This window comes from Palaemon carinicauda, chromosome 38 (genome assembly GCF_036898095.1).
Source record: "Palaemon carinicauda isolate YSFRI2023 chromosome 38, ASM3689809v2, whole genome shotgun sequence".
NCBI classification, from domain to species: domain Eukaryota; kingdom Metazoa; phylum Arthropoda; class Malacostraca; order Decapoda; family Palaemonidae; genus Palaemon; species Palaemon carinicauda.
Window position 1 is genome coordinate 22,540,947 of NC_090762.1, and position 8,036 is coordinate 22,548,982.

Below are 8,036 nucleotides of genomic sequence, written 5' to 3' on the forward strand. Positions count from 1 at the left end.
ATTGGTCAGAAGTATTTTTCTCCGAATACTTCCGACCAATCAGCTATCAGGAAACTTTCCGAGCTATAAGGGCACCCCAGCGAGTCGGTGCAAATCTGCCTCGCTAAAAAAAACAGACTATAGTTATATATTATCATTTATTCAAACATAAAACTATATCTATATTGTTTGCGAATAATAATTCCCAAGTAAGCAAATAGATTAACATATGCATTCATCACTAAGTTTAACCTGGGTCACCTTAGCGGAGAGTCTGCAACAGCTAACTGCCAGCGGTGCCCAGGTCTTTGATGAGCCCACTCGAATTTTGACAGGCAGCTGTTGCAAGTAGAGAGAGGCTCCAGACATAAACAAATATTCAAGGACTGAGCACAGTCGTTTTGTTTATCCTCTTTCGTTTCGTATTTTGTCTACGAAATTGTGTACACACACACACACACACACACACACACACACACACACACACACACACACATATATATATATATATATATATATATAATATATAGATATATATATATATATATATATATATATTTATATATATATCAATATATTATACGATATATCATATTTATATATTTATGTATATAAACATTTTATATATATATATATATATATATATATATATAATATATATATATATATAACTATATATATATATAGTATACATGTGTTTCTATATATTTATATTAGAAATAGATGAAGTTCATGATTCCCTTTCACAAATTGTATGAAGTATTCATTCTGTTTGCTTACTTTAATAAATTCATGGGGACCTTCATACAACTTCAGAAATCTTTTGGAAGTTACATTACATATCAGAACTTAGCCTTCCACTATCCCTCCGCTATTGCTTCCTCCTTCTCAATCTATTCTGAAGAAGTGTTTTAATTCTTTCATTCTACCTTGTTGTGAGTATTGTTCTCCTGTCTGGTCTTCAGCTGCTGATTCTCATCTTAATTTGTTGGACAGAAACTTACGGTCTATTAAATTTCTTATTCCTGATCTAGATATTAATCTCTGGCACCGTCGTTCAATTAGTTCATTATGCATGTTGCATAAGGTTTTTCACAACTCTGACCATCCTTTACATTCAGATCTCCCTGGACAATCTATCCTGTTCGTAATACTCAGGCAGGCATTTAATTCTAATAGCCAGGCCTTCTCCATCACGAGGCTCAATACTACGCAGTACTCTAGAAGTTTTATTCCAGCTGTGACCAAGTTGTGGAATGATCTTCCTAATCGGGTGGTTGAATCAGTAGAACTTCAAAAGTTCAAAGTTGGAGCAAATGCTTTTTTGTTGACCAGCGGACATAGTCTTTTTATAGTTTATTTATGACATATTTGTTTTTGATGTTGTTGATAGTTTTATTATATGACATGTCTGTTTTGGACGTTGTTTCTTATTTTAGAATGATTTATTGTTAATTTGTTCTCTTCATTTATTTCCTTTTTTTCCTTTCCTCACTGGGCTATTTTTCCCTGTTGGAGCCCCTGGGCTTATAGCATCTTGCTTTTCCAACTAGGGTTGTAGCTTGGATAGTAATAATAATAATAATAATAATTTGGTTGTACAACCTCCCTTCGTCAATTAATTATTAGGGCAGCTGCTGTGTCCCCTCCCCCCTCACCCCCAATTGCATTTAGACTTTGAATGGCCTCCCAGTTCCAGTATTAGGTCATATATACTAGATTTCAGGATATAAATTAAACTTATTTATCTCTTCTTACGCTGATATTTTTATTTTTTTATTCTCTCACTTAACTTTGCTATTTGTAATAATTATCCATTTTCCTACTCTCTCTCTCTCTCTCTCTCTCCTCTCTCTCTCTCTCTCCTCTCTCTCTCTCTCTCTCTCTCTCTCTCTCTCTCTCTCGTCATCTGTTGCTAGCACCATTATCGCTAACAACGTCATATTCCATAATCGATATTTTGGCAGCGTTACATGGATGCGATGCCAATGTGAGCACGTGACCACCGTATTTGGTTCAGATGAGATGTGGTAAACGGAGCTTTTATGATTATGAGCGTCGATCATCGCTCTTCAACTCCTTAAAGCTACAAGAGCTTCGAGGTCCTTTTTCCCTTTTACTGAAGAGACGGAATTTACTTCCAAAGGTAGTGCACCCTCACACAGATCGTTCCACGATTTGGTTAAAGCTAGAATGAAACTTCTTGAAAACTGCGTAGTATGAGCCTATTGATGCACAAGGCATGACTATTGTAAGTAACTGCAAAGGATGGTCATAATTAGAAAGAAGACACTCTTCCTTGTATAACTTTATTTAGTAAAAGTATGACATGAGTCACCTGGAACACAGATGATACAAATATAAGTAATATAAGATACAAACATAAGTAATGAATAAAATGAGGGGGTCAAAGGGTAGGAATAAAACTTGACGGGCTGGAAACAGCAACTTGTGAAAGTTCTGTAATAGGCTTTATTGCCAAAATATAAAAACATCAATAGTATTTGGAGCATTTGATCAGTTCACCCTAGCCTGATTAAAAATTATAAATGTGGCTTAAAGGCCAATTATCAATGGCACTTCCATACACTTAATATAGAAACCCTCATCTTTCCTCCGGAGAGGGAGGGGTTATTATTGTGACCCACCGAAGACCCTGGGCTCGAAGTGAACAGTCACACTAATCTCAAAATGTTTTAAAGGCATCGTTTCCCTAGCACCTGGTTTGTTATGAAGCATAAGACGCCTCAGGGATAATGATAGCTTAGTAACTGGTGGCACAGTTGTGGACTCTGGTGAGGATGGGCCCCGATGGAGGGGTGACTAGTTCCTGTTGATCCGGCAATTGCATAGGAGTTGTAGCTATCAGCCTTAAGATTGTGAGCTGTGAAGTCGTTGGCTCTGTGAATGGGACTTCAACTGGAGCTGGTGCAACTTCTGGCTCAGGTGGACCTTCTGCAACTGCAGTTATGGTAGGTGCGATGCTCGCAGGCTGGTTGAAGCCGGTTCTGGGGTGTGTGTGAAGTACGAAATCAATCCTATCAGGAGGAGGCTGGGATGGTCGGAATCTCTAAGATATTGGCGATTTCTGGGTGTCATTCTACCAGATCCATCGACTCGAATAGCATACTGATGGAACTGGCGGACCTCGATAACTACTCCCTTGCGTATAGGGTGATTGTTGCCTACCAGGTTTTGTAAGATTCAGTTTAAGCTTTAAGGGGGCAGGTGTTCCATGTGCAGCCTTTGTCAAAAAGGCATTTGTAGAGCTATTGCAAGAGTTGCTGCGAATGCCTTTCCATGTCTTGAGATTCCCAGGGTGAAGCTCTCAAGAGGGCACTCGAGTTTATAAGATGGTTGAGCGAAACGAATCGTTGAAAATCTTCACGAGTGACTTTTCAGTCATAGAAAGAAGACACTCTCTTCCTTGCATACGTCTTTATTTAGTCAAAAGGATGACTGATGAGTCACCTGGAACACAGACGATACAAACATGAGTAATAGAAGATACAAACATAATAGAATATAAAAACATAAGTAATCAATAAACTGAAGTAAGAATTATGAAAAATCTCATGTAACCTGCATAAAGAGCTAAACCTAACGACGGTGCCAGAGACTAATATCTAGATTATGAATAAGAAGTAAACTAGACTACAATTTCTTTTTCAACAGATTAAGATGAGATTCAGTAGCTGAAGACCCAGACAGAAGAATAATACTCGAAACAAGGCAAATTGAAAGAATTAAAATTCTTCTTCAGTATAGGTAGATCACCCAAAATCATGAAAGACTATCAGTAAGCCAGTTGTTGTCTGATTGAAGAAGAAACAGATTGAATGTGTTTTGCAAAAGTAAATTTACTATCAAGAATCACATCTGAAATTTTGAAAGTCGTATAGAGTTAAACATTATCAATGCTGAAATCTTGATATTGAGGAACCACTGTCCTCGACCTACGTAAATTATTTTGAGTTCTATTAGGGTTCAACTTCATGCCCCATTATGTGCACCATACATTATTTTTAGCTAGATCTCTGTTAAAGGGATTCAGCAACCCCAAATCTATATTCAGGAGATGAAATTGAAGCAAATCGAGTAACAACATCCAATGGTGCCCGTTAACAACAACTCTTTCAATCTATTACTCAAAAACTCATTAAGGTTTCTAAGGAAAGACCCTTCGTCTCCGGTCAGTGCTAAATGGTATTTTGATTCTCTCTCTCTCTCTCTCTCTCTCTCCTCTCTCTCTCTCTCTCTCCTCTCTCTCTCTCTCTCTCTCTCACCTTCCTTATTTTTGGTTTTCTACATTTGGAGGTAGGAACAATAATTCATCGCTGCCTAAATCGAGAGAAGGAAGCTGTTAAAGCCATACGAAAGTTAGCTCTAATGGTACAAGGTTAAAAAGGTTTAGTTGAATGAAAATTCAATATCTCACAACAAACCCGGCTTGTTTATAGACAAAGCTTTATCATATATATATATACTATATATATATATATATATATATATATATATATATATATATATATATATACACATACATACATACATACATACATACATACATACATACAAACATACACACGAGGGAAAGAGAGAGAATCATGTGCAGGAAGAGGTTGTGCATATAGAATGAGAGAAGTGAAACATTCAAAGAAGAAGAAAAGGAAGGAGAGAGAGAGAGAGAGAGAGGAGAGAGTGAGAGAGAGGAGAGAGAGGAGAGGATGAGAGAGAGAGAGAGGAGAGAGAGGAGGAGAGAGAGAGAGAGAGAGTACTATTTCGATTAGTATAAAATGCATAATTTTATACTGTATTCTAACCGCTAACACCGAAAGACAATTATCTTTCTAGACCCCAGGGCTCTAAAAGTAAACACGAAAATTGCAACTAAGTTTCAACTTTTGATATTAACTGATAGTTGTTTCAGCATATACTTATCGCTTTCTTCAAGGCTTTTCCAGATTATTATTATTATTATTATTATTATTATTATTATTATTATTATTACTGACTTGATAAGCTACAATTTTAGTTGGTAAAAGAGGATGCTATGATATAGCCCAAACGCTTCAACTGAGAAAAATTGCTCAGTGAAAAGGAAATAAGGAAATGAATATTTACAAGAAAAGTAATGAGCAATTAAAACATTTTAGTAACGGTAACAATATTAAAGTAAATCTCATATTAAACTAAAAACTCTAAAAAGAAAAAATAAGAGAAGAAGAAATAAGATAGAATAGTGTGCCTAAGTGTACCCTAAAGCAAGAGAACTCTAACCCAAGGCAGTGTAAGACCATGGTACAGAGGCTATGGCACTACCCAAGACTAGAAAAAAAGTGGTGATTTTGAAGTGTCCTTTTCATAGAAAGAAATTTTTATAGTAATAAAAAAGTAGTATTAGGCCAATATAATGATGCTAATAATGATGATGTCCTCATCAATGTAAATGATGTTATCTTTATTATCGTTATCATTAACCTCCGTTGTTATCACCATCTTATTTCCTTGAGGCTAATGGAAGTAGGCTAGCGGGTATCTTTTGATGTTTCCCTTAATGTGATAACACTAATTTATAAGCACGGGCTACTTGGGATCTATCATGACGCTTCTCTTCTGTAGGTCTGATTAGATTTATCTTGTTACAATTGTTATAACAGTGGTCCTGGAATTTGGTACATAAGGTCTAGGCCTATCTGAAGTGGTAGGTCTTTAGGTGGTCATATATATATATATATATATATATATATATATATATATATATATATATATATATATATATAAATATATATATGTATATATATATTATATAATATATAGATATATATATATATATATACTGTATATATATAGATATTATATTATATATATATATATATATTTATATTTATATATATATATTATATATATATAATATAGAATATATATATATAATATAATATTTATATATACACATACATATATTATTATTATTATTATTATTATTATTATTATTATTATTATTATATATTATTATTATTAATTGCTAAGCTAGCAACCCTAGTTGGAAAAGCACAATGCTATAAGCCCAGGGGCTCCAACAGGGAATATAGCCCGGTGAGGAAAGGAAACAAGGAAAAATTAATTTTCAAGAAGAGTAACAACATTAAGATAAATATCTCCTTTATAAACTAATAAACCCCTAAACAAAACAAGTCTCTTCTACCCTTACCAAGAGGAAAGTGGCCACTGAACAGTTACAGTGCAGTAACCCCTTGGGTGAAGAAGAATTGTTTGGTAATCTTAGTGTTGTCAGGTGTATGAGTACAAAAGAGAATATGTAAAGTATATCCCAGACTATTCGGTGTGTGTTTGTGTGTAGGTATAAGGAAATGAACCGTAACCAGAGAGAAGGATCTAATGTAGTACTGTGGCCAGTCAAAAGCCCCCGTAACTCTCTAGTGGTAGTATCTCAACAGGTGGCTGGAGCACTGGCCAACTCACTACCTGACTATATATATATATATATATATATATATATATATATATATATATATATATATATATATATATATATATATGTATGTATGTATGTATATATATATATATATATATATATATATATATATATATATATATATATATATATATATATATATATATATATATATATATATATATGTATATGTATGTATACACACAGATAGATTGTGTTATTCTAAAGCCCTCACTTGAAGCTTGTTATTCAAAATATTAAGGATGTTTACCATTTGTTTATATATATATATATATATATATATATATATATATATATATATATATATACATGTATATATATAATAAATATATATACGTGTGTATTTGTGTATATATATATATATATATATATATATATATATATATATATATATATATATATATATATATATACATACATACACGTTTATATATATTATATATAGATAGAAAGATGGTGTCATTTTAATGCCCTCACTTGAAGCCTTTTATTCAAAACATTAAGATTTTATACCCTTTCTTTTGTTTCTTATCTCTTTTTATCCTCTCCGTTACTCTACCTCAAAAAAAAAAAAAAAAAAAAAAAAAAGAGTGAGTGTTCTCTGGGTCATTCACTCCTAGATATACCATAACATCTACATTTGACTTCTTTATACCACAGGTCTGTCTTAAAACAGGTACAGGATCCAGATTGATATATATTCAGTATGGTGTTAGATATCTTGTGGCTTTCTTTAAATTAATTTTCCTGCTTTCGGTGATGGGCTAATAATGCGAATATTTTGGGGCAAGATATTACCAGTGAATATAACGCAGAAAACAAAAGAATAACATTCTGCGGATAAGCCAATAACAATGAGGATAACGGTTATGAATTTTTAATTAATTATTGTGCTTTAGATTGATTGATTGACAAGTTATATGACGCTTAATTACTCATCATCATCTCCTCGTACGCCTATTGACGCAAAGCTACAAAGGGCCTCGGTTAGATTTCGTCAGTCGTCTCTATCTTGAGCTTTTAATTTGATACTTCACCATTCATCATCATCTACTTAACGCTTCATAGTTCTCAGCCATGTAGGCCTGGGTCTTCCAACTCTTCGAAGGCATTGTGGAGCTCAGTTAAACGTTTGGTGAACTAATATCTTTTGGGGAGAGGATCAGTGTAACCAAATATATTGAAATTTAGTTTTGTGTAGGTTTTATTTTTAAAGGAAATTTTCATTTGTATCTTTTAATAATGAAATACAATATACATTGAAATAAGTCACTATTTATGGAATCTGTTTTTCAGTTACAGAATAAGCACTATCAAGAAAGAAAAGTGTATTTTCAAAGTCGATGTTCGATCATAAACATGTTATATCTAGCAGTTAAGGTCTAAAGAGAAATATTCTCTTGACCTACCTAGCAGCAAAGTAACCACGAAGTAGGTCGAAAGTATCATTGACCTGAACGCAAGGTCACGCACACACCAGGAAGACAATGTCAGAAGAAAATGTATAAATGTTTTCTTAAATTGTGAGCTACCCTGGCGACAACGGGGCATGCAGCTCACG

General features: G+C 33.7%; 1 pseudogene; it reads right to left on the reverse strand.

Annotated features, from left to right (window-relative positions):
* Nucleotides 1-2,743: 2,743 nt before the first annotated feature.
* LOC137630253 (uncharacterized) overlaps nt 2,744-8,036 on the reverse strand; it is a 38,207-nt pseudogene continuing 32,914 nt past the window's right edge.